This window comes from Labeo rohita, chromosome 2 (assembly GCF_022985175.1).
Source record: "Labeo rohita strain BAU-BD-2019 chromosome 2, IGBB_LRoh.1.0, whole genome shotgun sequence".
Classification (NCBI taxonomy): Eukaryota; Metazoa; Chordata; class Actinopteri; order Cypriniformes; family Cyprinidae; genus Labeo; species Labeo rohita.
In genome coordinates, this window is record NC_066870.1 from 39425132 (window position 1) to 39437366 (window position 12235).

Below are 12235 nucleotides of genomic sequence, written 5' to 3' on the forward strand. Positions count from 1 at the left end.
TACCTTACTTAGATATAATTAGTTATCTTTACTTAGTTGCTATATTTACTAGGTTTTAAGTTACAGCTACTTTCAAGGCAAATAAAACAATTTAATTTCTGCATTGAAGTGATGTTTACTTAAAATATTCTAGTATCCACAAAGAAACCAATGACATTAATAAACCAGTGAGAGGCAGCGGTGCACTAATATGTTGCTAATGTGCAACATGACAACAGAAGAAGAAGAAAAGAAAGTTTTTGTGATGGGGCAATTTTTAGTAGACTTTTCACTCACATCTTTCATTCACTACTTGAATTTTCAATACAACTGAAATATTTGAGAGAACATCACATAAGCTGACTTCATAAAATAATGTTGATTTTCCTGAAAAGTTTTTTTTTTTAATACTCACCATTAAAGTGAATAGTGTTTGGTTGGGCACTTGGAACTTCGTTTATATTACTATGGTTTTCTTTCTATTGATGCAGCAATTTGATATGAAATCTGAGTTATCTGATTTCAAAGAAAGAAAAGTAGTAAATAGATTGCTTTTAGAAAATGATCTATATTCTATATATAATTAAATCATTAGACCATTAAACCATTTTTCATGTTGGTTAGTTATCTTTCACAATTTCATAGGAGTTTTTTTTATAAACCCCATAAGAAGCTTCTAACTGGGTTGATACAATCTTTTAATATTTGTGGCGATGTATGTGAGTCACACACAGGTGTCAACATTCAGCACATGAATCACAGCAATGGTAACAACTCAATTTTATTTATTTTTATTAACTGTATCAATAACCATTTTATTAGCTTTTTTTGTTTGTTTGTTTTTTGTTCTGCTACTACTGACACAAGACAGCAAATGAAATTGGCAAATACAAATAACAACAGTAAAGCAAAGCAATTGCATAATTTATTCATGTCACAATGCACTCTGGGAGTCAGTGAGTCGCTATACTAAGTCAAGAGTAAACCTAAAGTAAAGAATCAAGTTCCCCCAAGAGTTCTTTGTTAGTTACTACAACTCTTGTGTAAGTAAACTATACTAAGTAAGCATTTGTTAGTACAACATACTATTCTTATTTCACTTTACTTAGTTTTTTTAAAGCAATCAGTTTCCACACTTTTTCTAAGTAAAGTCAACTAATCACATTTTACAGTGTGATGAAGATATTAATGACACTGAACATGTTCTTCTCTCACAGGATGATACAGAAACTGAACGAGACAAGATGCTCACAAGACATGAAGTCAAACCCAGACCTGTCAATCACTAACTCGACCAATCACGTGAGTCTGGGGCTGAACTATAAGTCTGAACAGTTAAAGATGCTTATTTAAAATTGTTTATTGGTTATTGGTGTTGAACTGCTGGTAAAGATACAAAGTCTGCTGATTTCACTTCTGAATGCTGCCCTTTAAAAGGATTGTTCACTACAAAATGATCATTTTATCATAATTTTAATTAAAACCTGTAATTCTTTCTCAATTCTGCAGAACACTAACACTATTTTTAAAACTATTTTTTTTCTCCCACAAATAGTCTTTATTATTGTTAAAACAGCATCCAGATTCCACATCTGGATAATCAATCATGAAGAGACTTATATTCATAATCTCAGACTACTGTTATATGGAAAAAACAATACTGGGACATTTATCAAAAATTTTTCTCACATTTAGATGCTTCATCACACTGACATGATATGAATGAGTGAAAGAATCATTTCATCATCTGTGGTTTATTTAATCGCAGTCGATCCACATCAGATGCATCTGGTAATAATTCAGTCTGGTGTGTTTCTGGTGTTGTGATCTCAGATCCGTCACGCCTGTCATATGATATTGACACATGAGGCTTTATAAAGGCCTTTAGACAGTCGACCCAACCTCCAGCTGATCCTTGACCTCCGGCGTGACGGTCACATTCAAATGCACTCAATCTCCATCAGGCCGTATTGACCCTGAGCTCCACTCTCCGTCTGAACTGGGAACTTTGACCTTAGACCTTCTTCCAGATCAATGAACTCTGAATATGCCGATGGCATCTCTCGAGTCCACAAACACAATGTCCATTACCAGCCTTTATCTCCTTCATGAATGAATTGCTGATCTCACTGTGAGAAAGACAGAAATTGATCCAGCTGTGATCGATAAATCATTGATCAGCTTTATTACAGGGAAATATTGCATTTGCACTTTCTGCCATTAACTAGCTTGAAGTGTCACTCCAGTTTCACTTCACATATTATTCATAAACCTCATGTCTTGCTGTTTGTGCTCAAATTATGTAACTTGTTATCTTAACCATGCAGCAAGATTAGTTGTGTAGTAACTATACCAGCACTAACCAGATCAATCTTTTGTGTTTCACAGGGGAAAGTCAAACATGTATGAACGACATGATGGTGAGTAAATGATGACAGAAAATCTCAGATGTGAAATTGCATTTAACTGTATTAAAATGAAATCTGCTGCAAATGCCGTCAGAATGAGAGTCTAAAACATCACAATAATCCACACCGCTCCAGTCCATCAGTTCACATCTTGAGAAGGCAAAAGCTGAAACAAATCCATCATTAAGATGTTTTTAACTAAAATATAAGTGCATAATCCATAATAACACTTCCTCCAGTGAAAAAAAGTCCATCTCCTGTTGTCTCTCACATCAAAATCCAGCCACATAATTGTTTAGAGCTGTTTTGGCTTGTAAACGGTGCTTGATCTGTTCAGATTTCTCTCCTGATTCACTTTTTCAATGGAGGAAGTGTTATTATGGATCATGGACTCATATTTTAGTTCAAATAATCTTGATGGATTTGTTTCATCTTTTGTCTTCTCAAGATGTGAACTGATGGACTGGAGTGGTGTGGATTACTTGTGGATTATTGTGATGTTTTTATCAGCTGTTTGGACTCTCATCCTGACGGCACCCATTCACTACAGAGCATCCATTGGTGAGACACTGATGGAACGACACATTTCTACAAATCTGATGAAGAAACAAACTCATCCTAATCTCAGATGGCCTGAGGGTGAGTAGATCTACAGCAAATCGTCTTGTTGGCTGAACCATTTCTTTAAAATCAACATTGTTTGCTGATACATGTTTTGCATTAGTATACTATATTACCAGTAGTGTTAATAAAACAATAACTTCAAATACAATCAGATGAAATGGAAGAGAATAAAACATGCTGATCACATAGAATACATGTGCGTTTCTCTGTTCGTCTCATCGATGTCATGCAAATGGTTACTCTGAGACAGTAAACTACGGTAAGTGATGCATTGTGGGTAACGGGTTCCTCTCAAAACTGTGTGATGAACAGCTGAGACGTGATCTTACAGTAACACACACATTTGTTCTTCTCGTACCACATTCATTTCACACTCGCTCATATTCATAACTGAAGTGTGTGTATGTGTGTGTGTGTGATGAGGCAGAAAACACACTTCCTCCTCCTCTGTACTGGACATTCTGCTCCTACACACACACACACACACACACACACATCAGTGTGACTCACACACAGGTTACCAACATACAGTGATTCAGCGCTTCTTCAGATTCTGCTCGTGTTTGGTCTCATGAGGCGTCGCATGTTTATCAGAAGAAAGAGATGAAACACGCATGAATACAGATTCCAGTTCGTGTCGCGTCTGAACCAGACCGCAATTCATGAAGCATAAAATGCTTTAGATCTACAGCGTCTCTGACACAATGTTCCGGGAGTTTAGGACACAGAATAGGACACGTATTCGATAACTGTTTTATTTCCTATCTGGGTTTATGCATATACTTCATTTTTTAAGATTAATTGTTTTTTCCAAGGCATTGTTAGATGGCAGTGTTTCCTGTCATAACTATGCAAACATTTGATTTAAAACCAGTATCATAGCTATTAAACTATTTCTAGTTATGATTTTAAATCTGTATTTAATCTCAGAATGATCTCAAAGTAAATAAGAGGTGTTAAGTCTGAATTTGTGTGGCTGTGCTTTAAATTAAACTATTACACGGCTCTGTGAAATGCTTGATTCTGATTGGTCAGTCGTGACATTCCAAGGTATGTTATTTCCCAGTAACAACTGGTAAAAGCCAATAACTCAGACTCATCCAGGAAACGTAAGTCAGCGCTATACGCTTGATAGTTTTTCTTGGTGGAAGCTTTGCGTTTGGTTAGCTAATAAAATATTAAACCTAATTCAATATTATGTGCAGAATTTCTTACACTGTACACTGTAATGGATTATAAGATAACTGCTGTACGTACTAGTATTTAATTATGTATGTGGTGAAATGTTGTGTAATAAAAGTGGTCTGACTGCACCACATCCCTAAAATGTGTGTCTAGTTTGAACTTGCCGCTTGCTAGCAACTGATTTCTTCATGGAAGCTTTCCGTTCAGATATTTCAACTCAGATCAGTGTTTCGTGTCTAATTATTTAGTTTTGTGGCAGCAGCTGTGTAATGAGTGGGATAATGTACATCCAGCCAGTTGTTATTGCAAAATAAAGATGTATATTATCCCTTACTTATTATAATCTTAAATAAAGTGATGAAGGATTTTGAAAGTTTTGAAAGTAATGATTGTTGAATGCTGTACGGTTAACTCTGACTGGTTTAAATGTTTCAAAATTATTAACAGTTGAAAATATTAGAAATTTAGAAAAGTAATCAAAAGGTAATCAAATGTAATTAGTTACAGTACTTTAATGAAGTAATTGAAAAGTTACACTACTTATCACATTTTAAACAGAGTAACTTGTAATCTGTAACCTATTACATTTCCAAAGTAACCTTCCCAACACTGCTGATGACTGACATCCGGCTGTGCTTCACCTCCTGTCGCCCACACACATCTCATTCCCGCACAGCTTCTGACAGGCTCGACTGGTTCACACACACACACACACACACACACACACACAAGTGTTCACATGCTGCAGGTGTGTGTTTGTTTCTGTGGAACTACAGAACCAGCCCTCTATGAGCAGGTGCTGTTTAACTGTTTAATGATGCCAAAGAAATCAATACTTTATTCAGCGTGGACACATTCAATTGATCAAAAGAGGTAGTAAAGACATTTATAATGTTATAAAAAAAGTTAAAATGAATGAGATGGCAATCAGAAAACAGAAAACAATCAGAAAACAAACAGTGGCAGAGACTGTAATGTGACTTGTATTTGTCTGTGTTTGTCTCCATACAGAACAAAACTAGTGGAAGCAGTGAATCAGAAGTGTGTGTGTGTGTGTGTGTGTGGAGACCCCTGCTGGTGTGAGATTGTCACTAGTGTCACTTACAGGAATATCATCCGCCTCCTCATTCATCTTCACATCACAGATGGAGCTTCAGTGTTATTTAGAGCCGATGCTGTGAGCTGAGATCAGACTAGAACAGATCAACTCTTCTGAGAACTGATATGAAGTGTAACACTTTTATTCATCAAGGATGCATTAAATTGATCAAAAGTGATAGTAAAGACATTTATAAGGTTACAGTAGATTTCTATTTCAAATAAATGCTGTTTTTTTAAACTTTCTATTCATCTGTGAATCCTGAAAAATAAAATGTATGACAGTTTCCGCAAAAATATTGTTCAGCTCAACTGTTTTCAACATTGATCATAAATGTTTGTTGAGCAGCAAATCAGCATATTAGAATGATTTCTGAAGGATCATGTGACACTGAAGACTGGAGTAATGATGCTGAAAATTCAGCTGCGCATCACACAAATAAATTACAGCTGAACACATATTCACATCAGCTATTTTAAATTGGAATAATATTTTTAAAAACATTTCCCAGTATTTTTGATCTAATAAATGCTTGACTGATGGGTGATTGCTGTCCGTCTCACTGCAGGTTCAGATGCTGAAGGACTGGAGTGACTGAACACGCGTGTAACACGGGGCTGTTTCTGGTAAACGGGTCAGTCCGCAGGTCAGTGATGTTCAGGTTCATGCGGTCGATGCAGATGAAGTGTTGTGATGCGGGTTACCATGGTGAGACACTATAGCAGGAAGTTGTGGGTGCTTCACTTGTGTGCATTTCCTGTTTCAGTGAAATTAGCCCATATAAACACACACACACAGCGTTGAATGATTCAGTTTAAACCTCAGTTTATCATCCAGTGTTTGTTTGACATACATGTTTCACTCTCTTATGTGTTTGTACTGAATCACTTGATGTTTGACTATGACATTTACATAGACGAGTATTATACATTATACATTTATTAGTTATGTATAAGTACTGTATGATTGCCCATGGATTATTTCCATTGATTCTGATCAATTCTTTGCATTAGATCTTGCCATGAGGTTTAAGAATGATGTTCCTCCACAATATTGTTTTATTTTCCAGTGCAAATATCTAAACATTCAGAAATCACCATACATTTACTGGAGAAGTCTTTTTTTTTTCTTTTTTTTTTTTATAAATGTATTAAGTTAAAATGAGTTTTTGCTTAAAACAAGAACAAATATCTGCCAATGGGGTTGGAAAAAAACATCTTTTTTCAATTTGAATTACTTTATTTTTCTGACTTCATTGGCAGATATTTGTTGTTTTAAGCATAAACTCACTTCATTGTAATACATTTTTCAGAAAACAAAACTGTTAAGTCATCCTGCACCTTCAGTGAATGTATCTTGATTTAAGAATGTTTAGACATTTGTACTGAAGACAGAAACACTAAAACATTCGATATGCATTTTTGCATGTTTGATAATTATTTGACAATCAAATGAAGCTGATCTGCAGTGAAGTAAGCGGGTTGAATGTTGAATGTCTGTATGTGAATCGCACTCGTGACGCTCTCAACACGCCTTCGTGTGTCCGAGTCACGCCGCACATTCACAACATGAATCACAATGTCCCGCTTCTAATGGATTCAGCAAAAGGTGCGTGTGATCATGAGGAGCTATTTTTACCCACAACACCCGTCATCATCTGTGTGTGTGTGTGAGAGAGATCTCAGGAACACTCTGTCAAATCACACACACATGTGGGCTTTCACATTTCAGTAAAGCTTCAAATGGTCCAAGAGTCACTGTCAGACGTGTTTGTGTTCAGAATCTTCATTAATAAATTAGTGAGTCATCAGAAGATAAAAGAGAACAAGGACAAACACAAACAATGAAACGAGAACATGAGACTCGTTTAGAGTTTACAGAAACCATCATTCTGTTCTTTGCTGTTTAATTTTATTTGTTTAATTGATTTGTGCTCCATGTTCCACATCTAATTAAGTCACTTAATATCAGATCTTTTTATGTTTATTTGACTATTATATGAAATCTAAATCACATTTCCAGCATTGTGTGGGTGCAGTCTTATTCATTCTGATGCCAATTTGGCCCCAAGCCCTTATTAATTTCCCAGTTAACTCACAAAAAACAAACCTAAAACTTATTTTTCCTCTCTGTATTTCTCTCTCACGTCTTACTCTAGATTTCTAATAAACCTCCCATTGAAAATTACAAACATTGTTGGATTGTGCTGGTGGATTACTTACAAACTGTAGTCCATTACTGATTACAGATTACAAGAAAACTCTAATCAGTAACGTATTTTAGTTAATGTATTCTGACTACTTTTCAGATTACATTTTGATTACTTTTTTTGTGAATAAATTATGAAAATGAATACATTTTGTATAATATGCTGCCGTTGTATGAAAATATGTAATAATGTAATCCATAAAACTGGAATCTGATTATGAGCATTTTAAAATGTAATCTAATTATGAGTACTCCATTTTTGGAGTCTGATTACATGATACGGATTACATGTAATCACTTACTCTTAATCATTATATATAGTTCTCACTTTTCTTGAGCGTCGAGCTCCCATCAGAGGAGAATCGCTCTTGTTTGACAGCTGATTGATCCTCACTTTTACTCCTGGATCAGACGGCAGACGCTTCTGCTGTTGAATGATGTTAGTTTTGCTCAGTTAGTTGCTGGTAGACTGCTGATGGTCCCTGTGTTGTGTTGTTGGATCATGTGTTTGTATTATTCTCATATTCGGACTGATGCTGGTCCTCGGTGAGGCGGTTGCCGTGGATACGGTTATTTCTGTGTGATGCTCCAGCAGAATCAGAGGTGGATCAGAAGCGTCTGGAACAGAATGTGCTCGTGTCTCTCCTCCATCACCTTCATCTCTCTCTTTATTTGTGAGAGTCTGTCTGTGAGCTGCAGCCTTTCTGTCTTGTTTTCCAGTACAAATATCTAAACATTCTTAATACATTTAGTGTAGATGCTAAATGACATCAGATGTGTGCTGATTTCTGAAAAATGCATCAAAATAAAATGAGTTTATGATTAAAACAACACATATCTGCCAATAGAAAAATAAAACCACTGGCAGATATTTATTCTTGCTTTAAGCTTAACTTTACTTTAGGCTTAACTCACTTTATTTTAAAACATTTTTCTTAAAAGAAAACTTGTCTGGTGTCATTTTGCACCTCCAGTAAATGAGATACTAAATCATCCTAAAATGATTTAGGGATGTTTAGACATTTGCACTGGAAAACAAGATACTTTTGCAGTGCAGGTTTCATTCTTCAGGAAGTCAAACGATCAATAATTGAGATGGAAGAAACTGCTTGAGAATCCAAAACAACTACACACACACTAGAACTTCAGTCCGTTTCTTATTTTCTTGTGAAATGTGTGCTGTGTGTCAATAACAAGCACTAATCTTCATATGAATGTTTCCTTGGTGTAAAGACTCTTCTGGTTTGAAGTTTAGAGTCACAGACGTGCAAACGAGCTGTTTAATGTGTTCATAATGTCAATTTTAGTACACTAGACAGAACACTTCATAATCATCATCTGTGCAGCATCATGGTTGGTCAAAACAACCTCATGGTGCTCGCAGCACCAAGGTCATGGGTTCGATTCCTGGTGAATGCATGAACTGGTCACATGTGAAGCTTGAATGCAACAAAAGTCTCTTTGGATAAAAGCATCTGCCACATGCATGAATATAAATACAGCTGATTATTCATTAAGTGCATGTTTAAACTCTTTTCTAAATGTATGTAAGGATGACTGTTCTTATTGTAAGGACATTTTAAAATGGTGTTTATGTGCACTGCAGTTCTGATATATTGACATATTATATGCATCACATTTGTGTTGTGATGTAAAGTTAAATCTGCTGTGTTTCATCTTACAGAATGATGTCATTAAAACACTGAATGTGTAACATGAAAACACACTGACATCTCCTGGACAGAAGTGATACTGCAGCAAAACCTGAGATGATCCAAAACACAAGGCCAAACACTAAAACCAAAACAAGAGCTACAGTTCTGTCTCTGCTACAGACTCCATACAGATCCACTACAGCTAACAAAATGTGTTCTAAAAACTTTACTTTAACTTTTTTTTTTTTGTTATTTCATAATTTTTATAGGAATGTTTTTATAGAAATTTTATTACAGGGACATTTCATTTTATCACTTTGTTTTTTAATGTTTTTTTTTAATGTTCTCTGAGTGTTTGGAAACAAGTAGCAACATTAAAAAGACATTGGATGACTGTCCTTCTAACACATTTTAGAAGAAACATATTTCATGAATGAAGTGGTTTTGTGCTAAGGTTCTGAGAACATTATTAAAGACAAGATCACTTTGAATGAACAGTCTATTAATGTTACTAGAGAAACATTAATGTTCAGAACTATGAGAGAACCAGCATGCCGGAATGTTAGCCAAAGCTGTGAGAGCACTTCCTGTTATTTATGCATGAAAACAAGTTTCTCTTTGGTCTGTGATGTGAGGCAGCGGTTCCTCTCAGTCAGAGCTCAGATGAACTCCTGACATTTTTCACTTCATCATGACTTTGCTTTAAGGAGAAGTTCACTTCCAGAACAAAAATTGACAGATAATGTACTCACCCCCTTGTCATCGAAGATGTTCATGTCTTTCTTTCTTCAGTAATAAAAAATGTTTTTTGAGGAAAACATTTCAGGATTTTTCTCCATATAATGGACTGATATGGTGCCCCGATTTTGAACTTCCAAAATGCAGTTTAAATGCGGCTTCAAACGATCACAAATGCGGTTGTAAACGATCCCAGACTAGGAAGAAGGGACTTATCTAGCGAAACAAACAGTTATTTTAATAAAAAATAATACAATTTATATACTTTTTAATGTCAAACGCTCGTCTTGTCTTACTCTGTCTGGACTGTTGTTGTTCTGGTTCATGACAGTTAGTGTAATAATGTGGAAAAACTCCCATCTCATGTTCTCCCTCAACTTCAAAATCGTCCTATATCACTGTTTTACCTTTTTTGTTAAGGGTGTTTGATCTTCTTTGCATGTTCACTTTGTAAACACTGTGTCTGTACTTCTGCAGCGATGTAGGATGATTTTGAAATGATTTTTGAAGTTGAGGGAGAAAATACGATTGGAGTTTTTCAACATACACTAACTGTCTTGAGCCAGAATACACAGAGTTCAGGGAGAGAAAGACAAGACGAGCGTTTGAGATTAAAAAGTATATAAATTGTATTTTTTAAAATGAAATAGCCGATCGTTTCGCTAGATAAGACCCTTCTTCCTCAGCTGGGATCGTTTACAACCACATTTAAACTGAATTTTGGAAGTTTACTGCAAAAGATTATTTTCCTCCTTAGTATTTTCGTCTTGTTTTCTAGTATAAATGTCTAAGATTTCTTGAGTCAGGATGCATTCACTTGACAAGTGAAATTACTTAAGATATTATGTCTTGTTTTCTAAAAAAAAAATATTTAGATTTTCTTAGTTTTTGCTTAAAACAAGCAAAAATATGGAAACAAAATGTGGGCAGTTTTTTCAAAAAACAAGACTTTCAAAAATTCTTAAGTCATTTCACTTGTCAAGTAAATGCACCCTGATTCAAGAAATCTTAAATATTTATACTGGAAAACAAGACAAAAATACTAAGGAGGAAAATCGTTTTTTGCAGTGTTCAAAATCGGGACACCATATCAATCCATTATACGGAGAAAAATGCTGAAATGTTTTTCTCAAAAAACATAATTTCTTTACGACTGAAGACAGAAAGACATGAACATCTTGGATGACAAGGGGGTGAGAACATTATATGTGAATCTTTGTTCTGGAAGTGGACTTCTGCTTTAATGAGTTATTATGAGATGTTGGTCTTAATAGAATCTTGCTGCATTAAGTTTTAATAATTAATTTCCAGCTGTTTGTCAGTGGATGTCGCATTTAAGAAAATTTATTTTGTCAGTTCATTTACAGCCCATAACATGGGCTTTCATAGTTTTATTGTTCTGGCACAGATTTATGTTCTCAATATGAGCTTCATTAAGTCACTTGAAATCTATTTCTAAAGCATTTTCCTGAGTAGATTTCAGTTTATAATTGGAGCAAAAAAAAGTAGTGATTCCTATAGTCAACTGAGAAAGTTAAGACTGAATTGAATACAGTTTTAATAATGAGTGTTTAATAATGAGATCCTGGAAGTGCAGCAGGAGGAGATGAATGAGAACAAACACAAGAACTGAACTTGTTTTTTCTAATAAATAATATAAATGCAGCACTCGGATGCAGTGTTGGGGAAAGTCACTTTTAAAAGTAATGCATTACAATTTTGTGTTACTCCCTGAAAAAGTAACTAATTACGTTACTTAGTTACTTTCTATGGAAAGTAATGTGTTATGTTACTTTTGCGTTACTTTTTAAATGTGGGCAGGGCTTGATTCTTTGTTTTTAATTTAAAACAATTCTAATGTAAAAGCCCTTTTACACCAAAAGTGAAATGAATTCACCTCAGGCTGAAAGAACAGTACATGTATGCAGGAGATCACTTTTCAGCTATAAAAAAATGAAGCACAAATGTTAGTTTATCTAAAGTAATTTTTGCTTATTAGTATGGTTGAATTGCATCATCGAAGATCGAAGATATTTGTTTTATTTAACATATTTAATTATTGCAGGTTTGCGTCATATTCTGGGTTTGCATTTCACTGTTTTTATTAATTTTGAGGAATACTCAATCTGTTTTTTTGTGAGTGAGATGAATTAATGCATGTTCACATTTAGTCTAGAATACAGTAACATCATGTTTACTCACAATTTCCCGACAGGAGACTTGTCAATCAATAAATGGGGAAAAAAGTAACTCAGATATTTTCTTAGAACTTCAAAAGTAATGCGTTACTTTACTAGTTACTTGAAAAAAGTAATATTATTACGTAACTCGCGCTACTT